The sequence below is a fragment of the Loxodonta africana genome, chromosome 10 (assembly GCF_030014295.1).
Source record: "Loxodonta africana isolate mLoxAfr1 chromosome 10, mLoxAfr1.hap2, whole genome shotgun sequence".
Classification (NCBI taxonomy): Eukaryota; Metazoa; Chordata; class Mammalia; order Proboscidea; family Elephantidae; genus Loxodonta; species Loxodonta africana.
The window spans coordinates 35629210-35654617 of record NC_087351.1 but is presented as its reverse complement, the minus strand read 5'-3'; the positions used below and the strand labels follow the sequence as shown (position 1 = coordinate 35654617).

Here is a 25408-nt window from a genome sequence, read left to right as displayed (position 1 = left end):
CATTCTATCAGCATCTGTAAGGTCAGGTCCCTGTGTCTGACCTCATCGGGTGGTGGAGTGTCTCTCTCAGAAGAAAAATGCAACTTACTGCATGAGTCTCTCAATGATGACTTTTTCTCCTTCCTAAGCTCACCCCAGCCCACCACTACAGAAGAACTGGAGAAAAGCACCTGAGCCTCCAACCCACAAAATAGGGGCCTGGCTTAGTCCACACCAGGACAATGTCTCCATCAGGCTCCATCCCTGCCTCCGGCTGAGCAGAGCCTCTTCTCAGTGCTGCTGTTTCAGCTGAGCTCTGCCTACCAGTTCCTACCTGAGAGGGAGCTCAGGAAAACTAGGATAATGCCTGTCATAGCAAAAGTAGGAGGAATGTGACAGACAGGCAGGGTCCCCACACATGTAGACACACCTACCACCTGTGCTAGCCCAACTCCCCCTTTCTCATCCAGAGCAGCACACAGCACACCCCCACATAGAATTGAAGTCAGGCAGCCCCCACTCACTTAGCAGCTAGAGTCCCTCCGCCTGTCCTACTCGGTCACATTCGGATGATTGGTTTCTTGATTACGTCACATGTTTGGCTATCTGGTTATTAGGACCTATGTGCTTCAGATGTTACCTCTACGCAGCAGGGTTGGAGTTTGCACCTCCCGCCCTCAAGTGAACGTCCATCCACTACCTAAGAGACAGGCCTTGTGATACAGCAGTAAAACCACAAAGGAGATTTCCCCCAGGAACTATAGACTTGCTCTTTTTGTCTGAATCCCATGGTCCCTCTGAAGATATTTCCACCAGTCTGTCCACAGGAAGATACCCACATTGTGTATGATTAGGATTCAATGACCCCGGTGACTTTCTTTCTCTAGGGTGCAAAGGGGTCAAGCTTCTGGTATAGAAAACCCAAGGCTCACACCTGCCCATATATGACCTTTCAGGCATAAACAGAGGCTAACAGGGGGACAACTATGGTGCTGGCTACAGAAAAAAATATCTGCTTATGGTAGCTCAGTGTGGAGGAATGAAAAGCAACAGCCCACATCCTCCTATGCACAGCCATAGGGCCGACTTGCCTGTAAAGGTCTGCATCTCAGGTGCTCCTTGTGCTCCTAGCTACCCAGGGCCTGCAGCCTCTTATGTAGGGTTTATACCAGAGCAAGACTAGGCAGAAGTGAGAGCTGGACTTAAGATAGGACTGTGGGATTCTGACCTGTCACCAGAGTGCAGCCAAACAGCACTAAACTTGAGATCACAAGGGAGACATTGAAGTAATAGGATCAGAATGCAAACTGCCTTTTCACAGCCTAATCCCACAGACAAGGCAGTTCTAATCCACTCCAGCTGCCCCAAACAGCAGGAGTGTTGAGAAGTAGAGTATCTTGAAGATCTAGGAACCAGTCTCATCCACCTCACTGCATTCCACCCCGCACCTTTAGCACTTGTTCACTCTGTACTCCCCAGGACAATGTGCTCTGTGCCCTTCCCTATTCAGAGAATATTAGAAGAGGAACTCTAGAATGAAATTGTTCCACACTGCAGACAGGTACAGATGGTCAAAACCACCCAATATCTTTTCATCAGACAGAAGACACCAGCTTTTTGAGAGCTACCCCAAGACAAGACCAAAACAGATAAGAATAATAAAAGCATAGTATTATATAATTATCCACATGTATGAGTCCTTACATAAAATTTTTTAAGTACATGTTCACTTTAAATTTTATATTCTTCTGTATTATTTCATGATCTTTTATTTTATATGAAGGTTGTTACTTAAATAAAGTAACTTATTTAACAACAGCAATTAGTAACTAAGGGTAGGAGAAATTAACAGTGTATGTGAGAAGGATAAAAATATTTTAAAATATTTTTGCTTTCCAATACAGCAATTCATTTTAGTACTTTCAAAATCTTTTATTAGATATTTGCATTATTATGAGAAAGTTTTTCTCTTCATATAAAAAACTGTATATATACGTACATATTTTTTGGAAACAATGACCCATTCATTGAGCACCCATTATTCGTCAGTTACTGTGTCAGGTGCTTTACAAACATTGTAGCAATGACTATTAGTTGTCTCCTTTTATAGATTCTCCTCCCTCCCTCTTTAGAAAGAATGTTCCCTGCAGGCTCATACAAGATATCAAATCTTATTATTCAGCTAATGAATACATTCCTTACAGCTATACGTGATTATTTTAGGCAGTAGCATCTGAGTATAAAAGATGTGAAAAACTTCCATATCACGTTTGCATAAGAAAATCTCTTGACTTCCTTCCCCCCCCCCCTTTTTTTCCCATATGCTGAAATGAGAGCATGGTATTATAAGGGACAATGATCATGTAGGTGACAACAACAAAAGAGGAGACAAAGAAACAAGAATACAGGGAAGTTACGTCCCTAAATGATTTTGTAGAACAGAAGGCAGATCCACCCTCAATCACTTGCCCATCTCTGGACTCCTAAGGTGATACAAAAATACATTTGAATCTTGTTTAAATCACTTTATTTTGGGGAGTCTTTGTTTTAATAGCTTGATCTATATACTAGTTACTCAACAAAATGATGTGCAAATTTCTATTGCCATAAAAATTTTAAAAATCTGATACATGTGGCACCAGTTCAGAGCTTGAGAGACAGTATAGAAATCAATACTGCAGGCAAAACAACTGGAAATCCACAATATTCTATTGCAAAACATTTGGTTGAATTGTCATTGCGATAATCTGGAAGGCATACCACAAAGCCCACCGAGCCTACAGCTACAGGAGGAATGGAAGATGATTCAATAATTTGGGATCTCATAGGTTTAGAAAACTTACTCAAATCTAATAAGCAGGATATATTATTCTTTTTCATAGATTTTCTGTAAGGCCTCACATTAAGAATTTTTTTTTATTGTGTTTTAGGTGAAAGTTTACAACTCAAGTTATTTTCTCATACAAAAATTTATACACACATTGTTATGCGGCCCTAGTTGCTATCTCCGTAATGTGGCCATGTGTTCCTTCTTTCTACTCTGGATTTCCCATGTGCATTCAACCAGTTCCTAACACTTTCCGCCTTCTCATCTTGCCTCCAGACAGGAGCTGCCCATTTAGTCTTGTGTACCTACTTGAACTAAGAGGCACACTCTTCACGAGTATCAATTTATGTTTTATAGTCCAGTCTATTCTCTGTCTGAAGTGTTGGCTTCGAGAATGGTTTTAGTTCTGGGTTAACAGAGAGTCTGGGGGCTGTGTTCTCTGGGGTTCCTCCAGTCTCAGACCGTTAAGGCTGGTCTTTTTACTAGAACTTGAATTCTGCACCACCCTTTTCTCCTGCTCCATCACCTACTCTCTGTTGTGTTCCCTGTCAGGGCAGTCATTGGTGGTAGCAGGGCACCATCTAGTTCTTCTGGTCTCAGGCTGATGGAGTCTCCGGTTTATGTGGCCCCTTCTGTCTCTTGGGCTAATATTTTCCTTGTGTCTTTGGGGTATCTCATTGTAGTTTTGATCTAGATTTTTCTAATGGCTAGTGATCATGAGCATTTCCTCATGTAATCCTTAGCTGCCTGAATGTCTTCTTTGCCCATTTTTTATTAAGGTTATTTGTCTTTTTGTGGTTGAAGTTCTGCAATATCTTGAAGATTTTAGAGATTAAACTCTGATCAGACATGCCATAGCCAAAATTTTTTCCCCAGTCTGTAGGTAGTCTTTTTACTCTATTGGTGAAATCTTTGAAGAACCTGAGTGTTGAATTTTTTGGAGTTCCCTGTTATCTATTTTCTCTTCTGGTGCCTGTATATGTTTAGTTATGTTTTGTACACTGTTTATGCCATGCATTAGGGCTCCTAGCATTGCCCCTAATTTTTCTTCCATGATCTTTATCATTTTAGATTTTATATTTAGGTCTTTGACCCATTTTGTGTTAGTTTTTGTGCATGGTGTGAGGTATGGGTCTTGTTTCATTTTTTTGCAGATGGATATCCAGTTATGCCAGCACCATTTGTTAAAGAGACTGTGTTTTCCCCGTTTAATTGATTTGGGGCTTTGTCAAATATTAGCTGCTCATAGTTGAAAGAATTTATGTCTGGATTCTCAATTCTGTTACATCGGTTTATGTATCTGTTGTACCAGTACCAGGCTGTTTTGACTACCTTGGCAGTATAAGAGGTTCTAAAATCAGGTTGTATGAGGCCTCCCACTTCGTTCTTCTTCTTCAATAATGCTTTACATATCTGGGCTTCCTCCCTTTCCATACGAAGTTGGTGATTTTTTTCTCCACCTCATTAAAAAATGTCATTGGAATTTGGATCAGGATTGTCTTGTATCTGTAGATAGTTTTGGGTAGAATTGATATTTTCACAATGTTGGGTCTTCCTATCCATGAGAAAGGTATGTTTTTCGACTTATGTAGGTCTCTTTTGGTTTCCTGCAGTAGTGTCTTGTAGTTTTCTTTGTATAGGTGTTTTACGCCTCTGGTTAGATCTATTCCTACGTGCTTTATCTTTTGAGGGCTATTGTAAATGGTACTGATGTGGTAATTTCCTCTTGGAATTTCTCTTTGTTGATGTAGAGGAACCTGAACTGATTTTTGTATGTTTATCGTGTATTCTGATACTTTGCTGAACTCTTCTATTAGTTCCAGTAGTTTTCTTGTAGATTCTTTGGGGTTTTCTGTGTATAAGATCATATCATCTGCTAATAGGATACTTTTACTTCTTCCTTACCAATTTGGATGTCCTTTATTTCTTTTTCTAGCCTAACTGCTCTTGGCTAGGACCTCCAGCATGATGTCGAATAAAAGTGGTGATAACGGGCATCCTTGTCTGGTTCCCATTCTCTAGAAGAGTGCTTTCAGACTCTCTCCATTTAGGATGATGTTGGCTGTTGGCTGTGTATATATGCCTTTTATTATGCTCAGGAATTTCCCTTCTGTTCCTGTTTTGCTGACAGTTTCTATCATGAATGCGTGTTGAACTTTGTCAAATGCCTTTACTGCATCAATTGATAAGATCATGTGGTTCTTGTCTTTTATTTATGTGATGGATTACACTGATTGTTTTTCTAATGTTAAACCATCCCTGCATACCTGGTATGAATCCCACGTGGTCATGGTGTTTTTTTTTTGTTTTTTGTGTTTTTTCTGATATGTTGTTGAATTCTATTGGCTAGAATTTTGTGGAATTTTATCATGAGGGATACTGGTCTGTAATTTTCTTTTTTTATGGCGGCTTTACCTGGTTTTGGTATCAGGGTTATGCTGGCTTCATAGAATGAATTTGGGAGTATTCCCTCCTTTTCTGTGCTCTGAAATGCCTTTAGAAGTAGTGGTGTTAACTCTTCTCTGAAGATTCGGTACAATTCTCCAGTGAAGCCATCAGGGCCAGGGTCTTTTTTGTTGTTGTTTTTTTGGGAATTACTTAACTACTTTTTCAATCTCATCTTTTGTTACAGGTTTATTTAGTTGTTCTACCTCTGCTTCTGTAGTTTAGGTAGATAGAATTTTTCTAGAAATTTGCCCTTTTCCTCTGGGTTTTCAAACATGTTGGAGTAAAATTTTTCATAGTATTCTGTTATGATTCTTTTAGTTTCAGTTTGTTCTATTGTGATATCACTCCTCTCATTTCTTATTCGAGTTATTTGCTTCCTCTTCTGTTTTTCTTTTGTTCATTTGGCCAGTGGATTATCAAATTGTTGATCTTTTAAAAGAACGAGCTTTTGATCTTGTTTACTCTTTCAATTGTTTTTCTATCCTCTATTTCACTTTTTTCTGCTCTAATTTTTATTATTTCCTTTCTTCTGGTGCCCAAGGGCTTCTTTTCCTGCTCTATTTCTGCTTTCAATTGCAGGGTTGATGTTTTGATTTTCGCCCTTTCTTCTTTTTGGATGTGTGCATTTATTGCTATAAATTGACCTCTGAGTGCTGCTTTTGCTATGGCCCAAAGGTTCTGGCAGGATGTGTATTCATTCTCATTTGATTCTGTGAATTTCTTTATTCTGTCCTTAATATCTTCTATAGCCGGTAGTTGTTTTTTTTTTTTTTTTTTTTTCCCTGCTTTTTCTGTTATTGATTTCTACTTTTACAGCTTTATGCTTAGAAAAGATGCTTTGTAATCTTTTGATGCTTTGGATTCTGTTAAGGCTTGCTTTATGGCCTAATATGTAGTCTATTCTGAAGAATGTTCATGTGCGTTGGAAAAGAAAGTATACTTGGATGTTGTTGGGTGGACTCTTCTCTATATGTCTATGAGATCAAGTTGCTTGATTGTGGCATTTAGATCTTCCATGTCTTTATTTAGCCTCTTTCTGGATGTTCTGCCCTTCACCAAAGTGGTGTGTTTTAGTCTCCTGCTATTATTGTGAAGCTGTCCATTTCTCTTTTCAATTTCAGTTTGTTTCATGTATTTTGGAATGCTGTCATTGGGTGCATAAATATTTATTATGGCCGTGTCCTCCTGGTGTATTGACCCTTTAATCACTATGCAGTGTCCTTCCTTATCCTTCAAAGTGGATTTTACTTTAAAGTCTATTTTGTCAGAGATTAATATTGCCACTCCTGTTTTTTTTTTGTTGTTGTTGTTTGCATGATATAATTTTATGCTTTGAGTTTTAGTTTGTGTCTTTAAGTCTCAGCTGTGTCTCTTGTAGGCATCATACAAACGGATCGTGTTTTTTTGTTTGTTTGTTTTTTATCTATTATGCCACTCTCTATTTGTGTATTTACATTCAGTGTAGTTATTGATAGGTCTGAGTTTAGTGCTGTCATTTTGATGTATTTTTGTGTGTGTTTGTGTGTGTTGTTCACAGTTTCTTTGTTCCACTTAATTTTCTGTGCTCTTTTTTTCTTTTGCATTTAAGTTCATGAGGGATATAGGTCTGTAAGTTTCTTTTTGGTGTCTTTACCTGGTTTTGGTGTCAGGGATATGTTGGCTTCATAGAATGAGTTTGAGAGTATTCCATCCTTTTCTATGCTCTGAAAGACCTTTAGTAGTAGTAGCGTTATCTCATCTCTGAAAGTTTGGTAGAACTCTCCAGGGAAGCTGTCAGGGCCAGGGCTCTTCTTTTGTTGGGAGTTTTTTAATTACCTTTTCAATCTCTTCTTTTGTTATAGGTTTATTTAGTTGTTCTACCTCTGTTTGTGTTAGTTTAGGTAGGTAGTGTGTTTCTAGACATTCATCCATTTCTTCTAGTTTTTCAAATTTGTTTGAGTATAGCTTTTCATAGCAATCGGATATGATTGTTTTAATTTCAGTTGGGTCTACGGAGATACTGCCCATCTCATTTCTTATTTGGGTTGTTTGCTTCCTCTTCTCTTTTTCTTTTTCAGTTTGACCAATGGTTTATCAAATTTGTTAATATTTTCAAAGAACCAGCTTTTGGTCTTGTTAACTCTTTCAATTGATTTTCTGTTCTCTATTTCTTTTAATTCTGCTCTAATTTTTATTATTTGCTTTCTTCTGGTGCCTGAGGGTTTCTTTTGTTTCTCTCTTTCTATTTGTTCTGGTTGTAGGAATAATTCTTTGATTTTGGCCCTTTCTTTTTTTTTTTTTTGGATGTGTGCATTTATTGATATAAATTAACCTCTGAGCACTGCTTTAGCTCTACCCCAAAGGTTCTGATAGGAAGTGTTTTCATTTTCACTGGATTCTATGAATTACTTTATCTCATCCTCTTCTATATACCAGTTGTTTTTGAGCAGAATGCTGTTCAGTTTCCAAGTGTTTGATTTCTTTTCCCTGCTTTTTCTGTTATTGATTTCTACTTTTATGGCTTTATGGTCAGAGAAGGTGCTTTGTAATATTTCAATGTTTTGGATTCTGCTAAGCCTTGCTTTATGACCTAATATGTAGTCTATTATAGAGAAAGTTCCATGTGCACTGGAAAAGAAAGTATACTTGGCTGCCATTGGGTGGAGTGTTCTGCACATGTCTATGAGGTCGTGTTGGTTGATTGTGGCATTTAGCTCTTCTGTGTCTTTATTGACATTCCTTCTGGATGTTCTGTCCTTCACCGAAAGTGGTGTGTTGAAGTCTCCTACTATAATTGTGGAGCTGTCTATCTCACTATTCAATGCTGTTAGAGTTGTTTTATGTATCTTACAGCCCAGTCATTGGATGCATAAATATTTAATATGTTTATATCCTCCTGGTATATTACCCCTTTAATCATTACTTAGTGTCCTTCCTTATCCTTTGTGGTGGATTTTGCTTTTAAAGTCTATTTTATCAGAAATTAATGTTGCCACTTTTGCTCTTTTTTGCTTGTTGTTTGCCTGAGGGGTGCCATTTCCTGCCAACTCAGGTCTGGCACTCCATGCTGCTTCTGAACTATCTCTTTCTCTCCCTGCTGCTTAGTCTGATTTCCTAACTTTGCCTTTGATGTTCAGGGCTCCTAGATTGTCGTATATATAATCATTTCACTTGTTTTTTGGAGTCTTTGTTGTAAGAGGGACCACCGGAAGTGTCTGACTACTCTGCCATCTTGGCCCCACCGCCTTGATCTTACTATATGTATTTATTGTATGTTTGCTTACTGGGTCATAGTTTTTTGTTTTGTTTTGGTATGCCCAAATAGGCTGGACATGTGAGCTACTTTGATTATTGGCATCTTTGAAGTTCTCACATTCTGTACAAGGTAGTTAGAGCTGCTACTAGGTGTGTGAGCCCAGGAGTCCATTCATTTTTCTTGTGTGGATTCAGCTCAGGAACCTGGTCTTCAGTCACCAGGTGTGTGGTGCAGGCTCTCTCCTACAGTCCTAGATGAGCAGGGCTACATAGGGCTGACTGGAACAAGCACAGGTATTGGCTGCAGTAGGAGGTTATGTGCTGAGCAAGGTAGGGGGCTGAAAGCTGCCCCCCGAGTCTTAGGTGGAAGGTGCTTCCCTGTCTCCTAGAGCAAGTAAGTGGGTGAGTTTTGCAGCCAGACTTTGGGCACCCAATACTGTTGGCTGTAAGGACTGGAGGCACCACTTATTCTTGGACCCCTGTCATGGGTGGCTAAGTGGGATGAGTGAAGCCACCAGTCCTCAGGTCCCTGATGTGGGTGGATGAGGACTCTGCTTAATGGGCAGGACAGCATCAAATGTCATGAATCTGCCACTCCACCTCAGCTGTTGCAGTTGAAAATAGGCTTCAGGAATACACCATGTTGTACTATGCTAATGAGGGCCTAAGCTATTGAATGGGCCCACATGGGTCTAGGTAGGGGTTAAAGGCATTCAAAGTTTGTGGACTCCTTATGCCTGTGCCTAGGCAAAAGGGCAGTGCCTGCCCTGAGTTCTGGTTTAGGGGGCATGGCAATTTTTAAAGCCAAGCGACTGGGTTGGGGCTTATCACTTTCAAGCTCCCAGCTTAGAGGAGCTGGAGGTTTCTTTTTTGTTTGTTTGTTTTGTTTTATTTGTTCCCTCCCCAAAGCCAGGACACTGAATTGGATGTAACGGTTCCCACTTCCATCCTAGGGGACACAACAACTGTTGAACACTGCCAGACTGGCACCAGAGCAGATTAGGGAGGGGGCAGGGGAGGAGAAGAGAGACACTGTTACAGAAGTCCCAAAGGGGAAAGGGTTATTCCATTCCTGAGTGTCAGGTTAGATGCTTGCACTTAACGTTCTCAGATCCAGTTCTGATTTCCTCTGGCTCCAGGGACTTGTACAAATTCTCCCAATGTTGCAACATGTGTCCTTAGTACTACTGCTTGCCTTAGCCCCCATGTGCCAAAGGATTCAGCTTGCAGGGTACTGGCTAGGTCAGGTCTGGCACTTCTTTGCTGCTTCTGAACTGTCTCTCCCTCCCCCTGCCACTCAGTCCGACTCCTCAACTTTGTATTTGATGTTCAGGGCTCCTAGATTATCATATATAATAAATCTGCTTGTTTTTTCAGGTGTTTGTTGTAAGAGGAACTGCAGGAAGTGTCTGACTATTCTACTGTCTTGGCCCTACCTCCTTCAAGTTCAAAACTATATATTTTTACAGACATCAGTCTTTTAAAACTAATTCTAAATACCATAGGGTTAATTGGGCATACATATATAAATAACATCTTTTTCACATCTTCTGATACAATAAAATATCTTGATTCTTTCATTTTCCACTAACACTTTGCTGAAACTCCTACCACTTTTGAGTATCTTTCACTTCCTCTAGATAGTACCAAAATGGAATATACACAAACATAATTATCACTTTGATTAAGGGTCTGTTTTAATCAAGCCTTCATTACACTGACTTATGGTATCTACAAGCTAAATTTCCTTTCAGCAAAATCATCTCAACATGAAACACTTAGGATTTTACCTATTAGCAACATTGGTTTTTTTTTTTTTTTTTTTTAACTTATGGGAGATAGGTTTCCGCAAATATGCCCATCCTCTTGGTGTCTACAGGACTGCTTTGGCGGACCAGCTGTTTGTCGTCAGTACCTCTGCATTTGCAAATTCATCACACAAATTCTCCTCATTTATTATATCCAATGTGTCTATACGCTCCAACGAACATTGGATGCCATCACAAGTTAAACTTCTCTATCTCAGCGAAAATGGCTTTAAAGCACAGGAATAACTTGAAATTTATTACAAAGAAATTACTTTTTTTTTTTTTTAATTAATAGATAAATAAGAAAGACCTGTTAAACTTGGCTTTGGTGATAAGGTTTTGAGGCCTAAAGCAGTCTTATCTTTGATGTATGAGTCTTTTTTTTCTCTGTATGAAATCTTGTTGCCATCTACACATGCCATAAAACAACTGCCTTGCCATTGGTTCCTCCTTTGCTATGTTCCTAATAGTCTATTCAAAGATCATTAAATAGCTTGCAGAGACAACATACAAATTTCTTTTTCACTGTAACCCTTTTCTTCATTCTCATCCTCAATGGACATGAGAATATTCTTTAATTCAAACATTTTACAAAGATTTTTTATGGCAGGCCAACACCTTAACATTTTTACTATGACCAGAAACAATGATAGTCATCTTATAGGCTTCCTATTTCTATACATCAGAAATGTCAGTAAGTGCTTCTGCACATTTGGAGGAAACTGAAAAGTGACCAAAAGTTCCCATTATGAAAGCTTTGATATCACAGTAAGAAATCACACCCATTTTTAGCCATATTAAATACAAGATATACATGATATCAAACAAGTAAGATCTTTAAAATTTTCTTAGGTAACAAATTTATATGCAGAATGGAATTTGCCAAAGTGCATTTGTAACATTGGACAAATATGGAGACAAGTAAATAAAGACTGTTTTCATTTAGACAAGACAGCAAGAGTCATATGTTTTATGCTTCTGCAGTCTTCTTAAAGATTTTATAGAAATGAAAAATACATTTTAAAATCACAGACCACCCTAGAGGATGAGTGTTCAAGCCCCCAACGCCGTGTCATTAAATCCAACCTGTCCATCTGTTTTAAACCTTAGACATAGGTACATTTTTCCCCCCTTAGAATAAAACATCACTGGCTTCAGAAAGTAAAAATGTGAATCCACATGAGTTACTGGTTGAATTGCGTTGCCAAAAAGATATGTCACCGTTCTAAATAAGGCCTTTGCAAATGATATTAGTTGAGTTAAGATGAGGTCATATAGGAGTAGGCGTGGGGGTTCTGATTCTATATGACTAGTGTCATTGTAAAAGAGGGAAAGATATATAGAGACAGAGGGAAGACCATCAAGTGAAGATGTATGTACAAGCCAAGGAAAACAACTATTGCTGGCTGTCACCAGTAACTAGGAGAGAGGCATGGAACATATTTTCTCTCAGAGTCCTCAGAAGGAATCAACAGAGCTGACACCCTGATTTAGCACTTCAAGCCTCCAGAAAAATAAAGCAATAAATTTTTGTTCTTATATACCACCCAATTTGTGCTTTTTTTTTTTTTTTTTTTTTTTTTGTGCTATCTAGTTACAAAAACTGCAGGAAACTAATACAGTTTTTGGTACTGAAAGTGGGGTGCTGCAGCAAAATGCCTAAAATGTGGAAGTGGTTTTAGAATTCACTGATGGGTAGAGGATGGAAAAGTTTTGAGGCACATGCTAATGAAAGCCTTGAAGACTTGAAGAGACTGTTGATAGAATTATGGATGTCAAAGTCAATTCTTGTGAAGCCTCAGAGAGAAGGAAAGAGAGCTGTGGAGAAATTTCCTATTATTGTGAAGAGAATGTTGCTAGAAATGTGAATGTTAAATAGGCTTCTGGTGAGGCCTTACAAGAAAATCATGACCCTGTTATTGGACATTGTAGGTAAGGCTATCCTTGCTTTACACTGACAAAAAAAATTTAACTGTTCTCGTTGTTAGGTGCCATCGAGTCGATTCTGACTCATGGTAACAGTATGTACAAGAGAATAAAACAATGCCTGGTCCTGCACCATCTTCACAATTCGTGTTATACTTAAGCTCATTGTTGCAGCCACCATGTCAATCCATCTTGTTTGGGGTCTTCCTCTTTTTTTACTGACACTCTACCAAGCATGATGTCCTTCTCCAGGGATCGATCCCTCCTAATAACATGTCCAAAGTATGTGAGATGTTCTAAGGATCCATCCTTGCTTCTAAGGAGCATTCTGTTCATACTTTTTCCAAGACAAATTTGTTCATTTTTTTGGCACTCCAGGGCATATTCAACATTCTTCTCCAACATCACAATTCAAAGGTGTCAATTATTCTGTCTTCCTTATTCAATGTTAAGAGTGTTCTTCCTTTTTCATTGTCTAACTCCAGGTCTTTGCACATGTCATTATACTTTGTCTCCCTTTGAAATCTTCTGTTCAGCTCTTTTACATCATCATTTCTTTTGTTTGCATTAGCTACTTGACATTCAAGAGCAAGATGTAAGAGTCTCTTCTCACATCTGTTTTGGTCTTTTCTTTCTTTCCTGTCTTTTTAATATCCTCTTGCTTTCTTCGTGTGTAATGTCCTTGATGTCATTCCACAACTGGTCTAGTCTTCAGTAATTAGTGTTCAATTCATCAAATCTATTCTTGAGATGGTCTCTAAACTCAGGTGGGATATGCTCAAGATCGTACTTCAGCTCTTCTGGACTTGATCTAATTTTCTTCAGTTTGAACTTGAACCTGCATATGAGCAATTGTGCTCTGTTCCACGGTCAGTCCCTGGCCTTGTTCTGACTCATAATATTGAGCTTTTCTGTTCTCTTTCCACAGATGTAGTCGATTTGATTCCTCTGTATTCCATCTGGTGAGGTTCACCTGTACTGTCACCATTTATGTTGGTGAAAAAATGTATTTGCAATGAAGATGTCATTGGTCTTCCAAAATTCTGTCATGAGATCGCTGGCACTGTTTCTACCACCAAGGCTGTATTTTCCAACTACTGATCCTTTTTCTTTGTTTCCAACTTTCACATTCCAAACACTGGTAATTATCAGTGTCTCCTGATTGTATGTTGAATCAATTTCAGACTGCAGAAATTGGTAAAAATCTTCAATTTCTTCATCTTTTGCCTTAGTGGTTGGTTCATAAGTTTGAATAATAGTCATATTAGCTGGTCTTCCTTATAAGTGTATGGATATTATCCTATCAGTGACAGCACTGTACTTCAGTATAGATCTTGAAATGTTCCTTTTGAACGATGAATGCAGCACCACCCCTCTTCAAGTTGTCATTCCCTGCATAGTAGATCATGTGATTGTCCAATTCAAAATGGCCAATACCAGTTCATGTCGTTAAGGTCAAGTCTAAGGAGGCAGCTCTTCCCCAGTTGTCTTTTGAGTGTCTTCCAGCTTGAGGGGCTCATCTTTCAGCCCTATATCATCTTCTGGCTGTTATTCATAAGGTTTTCACTGGCTAATTATTTTCAGAATTAGACCACCGGGTCCTTCTTCCTAGTCTATCTTAGTCTGAAAGCTCAGCTGAAACCTGTCTGCCATGGTGACCCGGCTGGTGTTTGAATACCAGTCACGTAGCTTCCAGCATCACAAAAACACACAAGCCCCTGAAGTACCACACACCCCCCAGACACACACAGCCATCTTGGCTGTATTGTGGTAGAATTTTTTGTGGGAAGTAAAAAATTGTAAGTGTTGAGCTTGGATATTTAGCTCAGAGACTTCTAAGAAAATGTTAAATATCAGACCTGGTTTTTCCTTGCTGCTTATGATACAATGCAAAAGGAAAGAGATATACTGAGAAATGAACTGTGTAAAAAGGAATCAAAACTTGAATATATGCAAAATTCTTTCAAAATCCTTAATTGTGTGTATGCGAACCTTTATAAATCACGGGGCAGTAGTCCAATTAGAACAAAAGATTACCGCAGATCCTAGGCCAACATGGCGCCATACACAGAAGCACCACACCATCCCTCCATAACAAAGACTTGAAAAACTAAGTAAAACAGAAACAAACATCATCCCTGGAACCCGAAGTGTCAAATGGAGAGATAAAGATTTCAGCCAAGCACCAAATAGAATAAGAAACTGGCAGAGAACAGAGAAATACATGCAGAGGTCCCCTATCAGCTAACACAGCACAGATTCACCATCTTGGACTCCTGTCAGAGATCAGCAGACGGGAAGCACAGGAAAGCAGCTTCACAGAGCTCCCAGCAGGAGACAGAGCACCTGGTAAGCAGTGATACACTCTTTCCCATGCCCCATTCTCTCCACTCTGCTCACCTCCGTGCTTCCTGGCTTGCAGCGGTGCTTGGCCAGCCAAAAAGTGCAGCACCCATGCCATGTGGATTCTTCTCATCCACATCAGAGATCAGCAGACAGGGAGTACAGGAAAGCAGCTTCACAAAGTTCCCAGCAAAAGACAGAGTACCCAGTAACCAGCAATATATGCTTTACTAACCCCCACCCTTCTTCCACACCCTGACCTCCTCTGCTTCCCACCAGCTGCAGTCTCTTCACCCAAAGGCAACTGCTTCAGCCCTGGGCTGCTTGGTTCACTCTTCCCACACTGTCCGGCTTCCTGAGTGCCCTTTGTTCCTGATGTTGCTTTTTCCATTTCTTTTGGTTTCTTCCATGCCTCTCACCACCTCCCCCTCCTTTCTCTTGAACACTTGCTCAGTGTGCCATCTTTGCTTTCCCTTGAAAGGCTGTGAAGCACCACTTCACTGAGGAAACATGCCCCTGGCCCATGACACCACGACAGTGGGATCCCCAAGGCTTTTTTTTCTTTCTTTTTTTTTTTTTTGCTTTGCTTTGTTTTGCTTTGTTCTGTTTTGTTTATTTGTTCTTTTTCTTTTTGTGGCTTCAGAGTCCCTTCTAACATGGCTGCACTGCACAGCTTAGGAGCCACTCTCCCAATATGCACAGCAGTGTAGGTGGGATCCCTGGGGACATCTATTTATTTTCTTTTTTTTCTTTACTGGCTTTCTTCATTTCTCAGTTTTTGTCTTTCTATGCTTACCTTCTTTTCCTGCCTCCTGAATACCTGGCCCTTTGTGACATCTATAACCCCTCTAGCCAGGTCATACTGTGCAGCCTGTAAGCCACTTCCCCGATCTTGCAGCTGCACCGGTGGGTCCCCTGGGGGCTTTTCTTTCTTTCTTTTTTGCTTCCAAATTTTTGTGTAGTTGTTTTTTCTTTTTCCCTTTTCTTTTTTTTTTTTTTACTTTTTATTTTTCTCCATTTCTTGGTTTCTCATTTCTCCACTCCAAAGGCAAGCACTCTTAGCACACTTTTTTGGTTGTTGTTTTGGCTCCTGCTTCTCTCTCCTCTTTCCCATACCCATATGAGCTCCACACATCACAAGCTCCCACCTCCTTCCTGCCTACCTCCACCTTGAACTGAACATCACTCCCCAAAGTAGCACAGACACAGCCTACCAGAACCTGCTCAGCACTGATTCCCAGCCCACCCTGTTGGCCCTAGTACATGGCAAAAACAACCCATCCCTGCCCCTCCCCTTCAGCTGGACCTGCCCTGCTACACTATAGCTGAGCAACTGCCCTTGACCCTTGGACAAGTAGGTGAAAAGTATTATGACTCCAGACAAGTAAACTACAAAGAATGCACAGCCCACCTGCTCAGACATAACCAAATAAAACAAAACAGCAGGACAAAAAAAAAAGATCTCCAATCAGTAGACAAAGAAAATAACCACTGAATGTCCCAAGGACAGCAGATAATTTCAAAACATATTTAAAAAACAGCACAGGATGGTTCTAGTAGGCTCCAAAATAAAACACCAGATGACTTTCCAGTAGAAGAAAAGGCACTAGAACTACCTGATAGGCAATTTGAATCCCTAATATTCAGAGCTATTTAAGAGTTGAAGTAAAAAGCAGACAAAAATGAAGAAAAAATAGACAAATTCATGGAAAATAAGACAAAAATGTGATAATTCAGGAAATAATGTTGTTGTTATTATTAGGTGCTGTTGAGTCAGTTCTGACTCATAGTGACCCCATGCACAACAGAGCAAAACACTGCCCTGTCCTGAGCCATCTTTACAATCCTTGTTATGCTTGCGCTCACTGTTGCAGCCACTGTGTCAATCCACCTCATTGAGGGTCTTACTCTCTTCCACTGACCCTGTACTTTGCCAAGTGTGATGCCCTTCTGCAGGGACTGATCCCTCCTGGCAACAGGTCCAAAGTAAGAAAGACGCAGTCTCACCATCCTTGCTTCTAAGGAGCATTCTGGTTGTACTTCTTCTTAGACAGGAATAAAGTGCCCAAATGAATTCACTACTAAAAACCATACAAAAACAACAATTAAGAATCGAAAAGATAGGTAACAAGATTTCAGAAATGGACAGAGTCATAGAAAGGCTGAGGAGTAGGTTTGAAATGATGGAAGACAGGATCAGCAATATTGAAGACAAACACTCAGATACAACTCTGAGGAAAACTCAGAAAAAAAATGAAGAAACCCTGAGCATTATGTGGGATACAATCAAAAGCAAAAATTTGTAAGTGATCGGAGTCCCAGAACAGGGGGAGAAAACAGAAAATACAGAAAGGATAATGGAAGAATTGCTGACAGAAAACTTCCCCAATACCATGAAAGATGAAAAGCTGACCATCCAAGAAGCTCAACAAACCCCATATAGGATAGACTTCAAAAGAAAATTACCAACGCGTGTTACGATCATGCTCACTAAAACCAGAGACAAAGAAAAAAATCCTGAGAGCAGCTCGAGAAAAACAAAAAGTCACATACAGAGGAAAAACAATAAGACTAAGCTATGATTATTCAGCAGGAACCATGCATGCAAGAAGGCAACGGGATGACATATACAAATCCTTGAAAGAAAAAAATTGCCAACCAAGAATAATATATCCTGCAAAACTATCATTCAAATATGATGGTGAAATTAGGACATTTCTGCATAAACAGAAATTGAGGGAATATGTAAAACCAAACCAAATTTACAAGAATTATTAAAGGGAGTCCTTTGATCTGAGAACAAACAACATCAGACTGCAGCCTGAACCTAGGACATACAATTGTACCAGCCAGACACCAACCTAGGAAATGAACTCTCAAGGAATACCCAAAATCAAAAGAATTACAACAGGAAATCAGACAGGTTAATCTGTAAATGACAACACTGTAAGAAAAATAAGAGGGAATGAACGGTGTAGACATTCAACTTTGTAATGGAGAGGAAGGCAAGGCAATACCAAGTAATAACATACTGGTTCAAACCTAGGAAAATAAGAGTAAATTTCAAGGTAACCACAAAGAAAATTAACAAACCTACTTATCAAAACAACGAAGAAAAACATAAAGTCTCAATAAAAACAAAATCTACAAAAGAAAATGAAAAAGAAATCTACAAACAAAAGGAACTCACCGCAGGAGAGTAAGAGGAACAAAGAAGATGTCAGCATCACAACAAAAAAAGCACTACAAAATGACAGCAATAAATTCACGCCTATCAATAATTACAATGAATGTAAATGGCCTAAATGCAGCCATAAAGAGACAGACAGCAACAGAATGGATAAAAGAACAGGATCCATCAATATGCTGTCTACAAGAGACACACCTTAGAAACAAAGATGAAAATTTATTAAAAATCAAAGATAGAAAAAATATATCAACAAAATAGCTTCCAAAAAATTGCAGGAGTGGCAGTACTAGTCTCAGATAAAATAGACTTTAAAGCAAAATCTGCCATAAAAGACAAAGAAAGGCACTATATAATGATTAAAGGGTCAATCCATCATGAAGGGAAACCCTGGTGGTGTAGTGGTTAAGTGCTATGGCTGCTAACCAAGAGGTCAGCAGTTCGAATCTGCCAGGCGCTCCTTGGAAACTCTAACGGGCAGTTCTACTCTGTTCTATAGGGTCGCTATGAGTCAGAATCGACTTGATGGCAGTGGGGTTTTGGCCATCAAGAAGACTTAACTATAATAAACATCTATGCAAAAAATGACAGGGCTCCTAAATACATAAAATAACCTCTAACAGCACTGAAAAGAGAAATGTACAGTTGCACAACAATAGTAGGAGACTTCAACACACCACTCTCGATAATGGACAGAACATCTAGGAAGAAACTTAACAAAGATACAGAAGAGCTAAAGGGCACAATCAGCCAGCTTGACCTCATAGACATGTATAGAACACTCCACCCAAGAGCTGCAGAGTACACGTTCTTTTCCAATACACATGGAACATTCTCCGGAATAGACCACATCTTACACCACAGAGCAACCCTCAAAAAAATCCAAAACATTGAGATAAGACAAAGTACCTTCTCTGACCATAATGCCATCTAAGTAGAAATTAACAACAGGAAGAGCAAGGAAAAAAAATCGATTGCATGGAAACTGAATAACGCCCTGCTTAAAACCCACTGGGTAATAGGAGAATTCAGAGATGGAATCAAGAAATTCCTAGAATCAAATGAGATTGAAAAAACATCATACCAAAACCTTTGAGACATAGCAAAGGCAGTGCTCAGAAGTCAATTTATAGCAATAGATGCACACACTGGAAAAAGAAGAAAGGGACAAAACCAAAACATTAGCTACACAACTTGAACAAATAGAAAGAGAACAGCAAAAGAAGCCCACAGCCACCAGAGGAAATGAAATAACAAAAATCAGAGCAGAAATAAATGAAATAGAGAATAGAAAAACAATAGAATCAACAAAACCAAAAGTTGGTTCTTGGGAATGATCAACAAAATTGATAAACCACTGGCCAAACTGACAAAAGAAAAACACAAAAGGACACAAATAACCCAAATTAGAAATTAAATAGGGGACATTACGATAGACCCAACTTAAATAAAAAGATCATAACAGAGTATTATGAAAAACTATACTCCAACAGAGTTTAAAACCTAGAGGAAATGGGCCCTTTTCTAGCAACACATTACCTGCCCAAACTAACACAAAATGATATTGAAAATCTGAACAGACCCACAGCAAGAGAAGAGATTGAAAAGGTAATAAAAAAAAACTCCCAACAAAAAAAAATCTCTGGCTCAGATGGCTTCACTGGAGACATCTAGCAAACATTCAGAGAGGAGCTTATGCCCGTACTACTCAAACTATTTCAGAACATAGAAAATGAAGCGATACTTCCGAATTCATTCTATGAAGCCAGCATAACCCTGACACCAAAACCAGGTAAAGACGCCAAAAAAAAAAAAAGATTACAGACCAGTATCTCTCATGAATATAGATGCAAAAGTTCTCAACAAAATTCTAGCCAATAGAATTCAGCATCATATAAAAAAATAACACGCCACCATCAAGTAGGATTCATACCAGGTATGCAAGGTTGGTTCGATATTAGAAAATCAATCAACGTAATCCACCACATAAATAAATTGAGAGAAAAGAATCACATGATCATCTTAAACAACAGAGAAAAGGCATTCGACAAAGTCCAGCATCAATTCCTGATAAAAACTCTCAATAAAATACATATAGAAGGGAAATCCGTCAACGTAACAAAGGGCATCTATGCAAAACCAGTGGCCAATACCATTCTTAACAGAGAGAGGCTGAAAACATTCCCCTTGAGAACAGGAACAAGACAAGGACTCCCTTTATCACCACTCCTATTTAACATAGTGCTGGAAGTACTAGCTGGAAGTACGAAGAGCAAAAAGGCAAGAAAAAGGAATAAAGGGCATCCAAATTGGTAATGAAGATGTTAAACTGTCCCTATTTGCAGATGATATGGTACTATACACACAAAACCCAAAAGACTCCACGAGAAAACTACTGGAACAAATAGAAAGATTTAGCAGTGTAGCAGGATACAAGATAAACATTCAAAAATCATTTGGATTCCTATAAACCAATAAAGAGAACCACGAAAAGGAAATCATGAAAACAATACCATTTATAATAGCCCCTAAAAAAAAAAAATACTTAGGAATAAATCTAACTAGGGATGTGTCATGGATTGAATTGTGTCCCCCAAAAAATATATGTCAACTTGGTTAGGCAATGATTCCCAGTATTCTGTGGTTTTCCTCCATTTTGTGATTGTAATTTTATATTGAGAGCATTAGGGTGGGATTGTAACACTACCTTTACTCAGGTCACCTCCCTGACCCAAGGTAAAGGGAGTTTCCCCAGGGTGTGGCCTGCACTGCCTTTTATCTCTCAAGAGATAAAAGGAAAGGGAAGCAAGCAGAGATTTGAGGACCTCACACCACCAAGAAAGCAGCACCAGGAGCAGAGCATGTCCTTTGGGCCCAGGGTCCATGCACCTGAGAAGCTCTTCGGCCATGGAAAGATTGAGGGCAAAGGCCTTCTTCCAGAGCCAACAGAGACAGAAAGCTTTCCCCTGGAGCCGACGCCCTGAATTTGGACTTGTAACCTACTATACTGTGAGGAAATAAATTTCTCTTTGTTAAAGCCATCCACTTGTGGTATTTCTGTTATGGCAGCACTAGATGGCTAAGATAGGATGTAAAGGACCTATACAAAGAAAACTACAGAACACTACTGCAAGAAACCAAAAGAGATCTACATAAATGGACAAACATTCCATGGTCATGGATAGGTAGGCTCAACATTGTGAAAATGACAATTCTATCCTAAGTGACTTACAAATACAATGCAATCCCAATCCAAATACCAACAATATTCTTTGAAAAGATGGAAAAAATTATTATTAACTTTATATGGAAAGGGAAGAAGCCCTGGAGAAGTAAAGCACTATTAAAGAAGAATAAAGTAGGAGGACTCGCAGTACCTGACCTCAGAACCTACTATACAGCTATGGTAGCCAAAACACCCTGATATTGGTGCAAAGACAGACACATTGACCAATGAAACAGAATTGGGAACCCAGATGTAAATCTATTGACCTATGGTCACCTGGTCTTTGACAAGGGCCGAACCTCCATCAAATGGGGAAAAGACAGCCTTTTTAACAAATGGTGCTAGCAAAACTGGATGTCCATCTGCAAAAAAATGAAACAGGACCCATGCCTCACACCATATACAAAAACTAATTCAAAATGGATCAAAGACCTAAATATAAAGGTAAAAACTATGAACTTCATAGAACAAAACAAAATCGGATCAACATTACCCATTGCCATCAATTCCTACTCATAGCAGCCCTACAAGACAGAGTAGAACTGCCCCATAGAGTTTCCGAGGAATGCCTGGTGGTTTCGAACTGCCGACATTTTGGTTAGCAGCAGTAGCATTTAACCACTATGTCACCTTGGAGGCCCTAATACATGGCATTAGCAGGATACAAACCACAACCAACAACATGCCAACCTCAAAAGATAAGCTAGATAACTGGGATCTTCTAAAAATTAAACAGTTATGCTCATCAAAAGACTTCACTGAAAGAGTAAAAAGAGAACCAACATACTGGGAAAAAATTTTGGCTATTACAAATAAGACAAAGTTCTAATCTCTCAAATCTACAAGAAAACCCAACACCTCTACAACAAAAAGACAAATAATCGAATTAAAAAATGGGTAAAGGAAATAAACAGACACTTCACCAAAGAAGACATTCAAGCAGCTAACAGACACATGAGAAAATGCTTGCGATCACTAGCCGTTACAGAAATGTAAAATCAAAACCATAATGAGATACCATCTCACCCCAGCATTACTGGCACAAATCAAAAAAACAGGAAATAACAAATGTTGGAGAGGCTGCAGGGATATTGGAAGTCTTCTCATGCACTGATGGTGGGAATGCAAAATGATACAACCATTTTGGAAAACGATCTGGCGCTTCCTTAGAAAGCTAGAAATAGAAATACCATATGATCCAGCAATCCCACTCCTAGGAATATATCCTAGAGAGATAAGAGCTGCCACACGAATAGACATATGCACACCCATGTACTGCAGCACTGTTCACAGCAGACAAAAAGATGGAAACAACCTAGGTGCCCATCAACAGATGAATGGATAAACAAACTGTGGTACATACAACAATGCAGTATTATGCAAAGATAAAGAACAACGATGAATCTGTGAAACATCTCATAACATGGATGAATCTGGAGGGCATTAAGCTGAGTGAAATACGTCAATCACGAAAAGATAAATATTGTATGAGACCACTACTGTAAAAACTCATGAAAAGATTTACACACAAAAAGAAACAATCTTTGATGGATATGAGAGAGTGGAGGAGTGGGGATGGAAAAACACTTAATAGACAATAGATGAGTGGTAACTTTGGTGAAGGGTAAGACAGAACACAATATTGGGGAAGCCAACACAACTTGTACAAGGCAAGGTCATGGAACCTCCATAGGCACATCCAAACTCCCTGAGGGACCGAATTGCTGGGCTGAGGGCTATGGGGACCATGGTCTTGGGGAACATCTAGCTCAATTAGCATAACATAATTTATAAAGAAAATGTTCTACGTTCTACTTTGGTGAGTAGCGTCTGGGGTCTTAAAAGCCTGTGAGCAGCCATTTAGGATACTCCAATGGTCTCACCCCTTTGGGAACAAGGAAGAATGAACAAAACTAAAGACACAAGGGAAAGATTAATCCAAAGGACTAATGGACCACATCTACCACAGCCTCCACCAGACAGAGTCCACTACAGCTAGATGGTGCCTGGCTACCACCACTGACCGCTCTGACAGGGATCTCAATAGAGGATCCTGGACAGAGCTGGAGAAACGTGTAGAACAAAATTCTAACTCATAAAGAAAGACTAGACTTGCTGGCCTGACAGAGACCAGAGAAATCCTGAGTGTGGCCCCCGGGCACACTTTCACCTTAGTAATGAGGTCACTCCTGAGGTTCACCCTTCAGGCAAAGATTGGACAGGCCCATAAAACAAAATGAGACTAAAGGGGCACACTATCCCAGGGGCAAGGACTGAAAGGCAGGAGGGAACGGGAAAGCTGGTAATAGGGAGCCCAAGGTCAAGAAGAGAGCGTGTAGACATGTTGTGGGGTTGTTAACCAATGTCATAAAACAATATGTGTACTAACTATTTAATGAGATACTAGTTTATTCTGTATGCCGTCATCTAAAGTACAATAAAAAATAAATAAATAACATGACTATCTTATATCCTATACACAGTGTGTATGAAATGACAATGAATAAAATTACCTACTTAATGTCCAAAAAAAAAAGATTACTGCAGGGTTTAAAATAGAACAAAGGGCGCAGCACAGTTGTATCCTTTCATCATACTTATTCAATATGTATGCTGAACAAATAATTCAAGAAACTAGACTGTATGAACAATGTGGCATCAATACTACTTGAAAACTCATTAACATCCTGTGATATGCAGATGACACAAGCTTGCTTGCTGAAAGTGAAGATGAATTGAAGCACTTACGGGTGAAGATCAAAGACTGAAGCCTTCAGTATGGATTACACTCCAATATAAAGAAAACAAAATCTGCACAACCGACTCAATAAATAAAATCATGATAAACAGAGAAAATATTCAAGTTTTCAAGGATTTCATTTTACTTGGATCAACAATCAACATCCATGGAAGCGACAGTCAAGAAATTAAGTGGCGCATAACATTGAGCAAATCTGCTGCAAAATACCTCTTTCAAATCTTAAAAAGTAAAAATATCTTCTGATGACCAATGTTCTCTTGATTCAAGTCATGGGATTTTCAATATCTCATAACTATGCAAAAGCTAAGCAATGAAAAGGAACACCAGATTAGAATTAGTGCATCTGAATTATGCTATTGGTGAAGGACATTGAATATTCTGTGGGCTTCCAGAAGAACCAACAGGTCTGACTTGGAGAAAGTACAGCTAAATTCTCCTTAGTGGCAAGGATAGTGAGACTTCATCTCACTCACTTTGGACATGTTATCAGGAGGGATCAATCCTTGTAGAAGGACATCATGACTGAAAAAGTGTGTGAAGAAGAGGGGGACCATTAATGACATAGATTGACAGAGTTGCGGCAACACTGAGCTCAAAAATACCTACCATGGTTAGAATGGCGTAGGACTGGGCAATGTATACATGGGTTACAGTGAGCTGAAGCTGACTCGACAGCACCTAACAACAACAATATCATCATTGTAAAAGCTGAGAAAAATTTCTTTGGAAAGAACAACATCGATGTGTTGCACAACCACCTGCTAAAGAGATTAGACAGGTGACCAATGAATCCACTCAGCAACCTTATTAGAAACACTACCATCTTAGACTGAAAGGGACAGAAAAAGGTCAAAATGAAGAAAAACTCTCAACTCCTGGAGTTCTACAGGCAAGAAACACTGATGAAGCTGCTTGACTGTAAACATCTTCTGTCCTTCAAGAAAAGAAAGGATAATCCTAACAGCAGTTCAGAGGCCATCAAGGTTGTAGGCGAATCTTGGGGAGGCAGAACTGCCCTCTCCTAGTTCCACAGAGGGCAACCTCCTTGGTTCCAGAGGGCAGGGCCACTTCCTTGGTTCCAGAAGGCAAAGTCACAAAACAGGACAGAGGGATGGCACCACTACTCAGGAGAGAGGAGGAGGGGCCACTGTGCAGACGTGTCCAGAGGACAGAGAATTATTTTCAAAGCTAAAAACCTAATGACATTGCCCTGGTGGATTACGAACTTGTTTGGTTCCTTTTTTTATCTCTAGTTTTCTCCTTTTCAAATGGGAATTTCTATCCCAGACCTGTTCATTACATCGTATTTGGAAACAGACAACTTTTCACAGATCCTAATAGAAAGTAAGTTTAGACTTAGAATTAAGACTTAAATGGGGTAAGATTATTGGAGATACTGGGATGGAGTGAAAGTATTTTGCACATGGGAAGGACTTGAATTTGGGGGGACAGATAGCAGCGGTACTGCTATGGACTGAATTTATTTTCCCATAAAATATATTTTGAAGTCATAACTCCTGTAAATTTGAGTGTGATCCTGTTTGAAAATAGGGTCTCTAAAGTTGTTGACAGTTAACATGAGGTCATACTTGAGTGAGTGGGTACTGATGTTATGTGACTCGTTTCTTTATAAACGAGAAGATACACAGTGAAAGAGAGAAAAAAGCCA

General features: G+C 39.3%; 1 protein-coding gene across 1 annotated transcript in view; it reads left to right on the top strand.

Annotated features, from left to right (window-relative positions):
• LOC104847000 (granzyme-like protein 2) overlaps positions 1-25408 on the top strand; it is a 40541-nt gene that overhangs the window by 3284 nt on the left and 11849 nt on the right. The gene's annotated exons all lie outside the window — the stretch shown is intronic.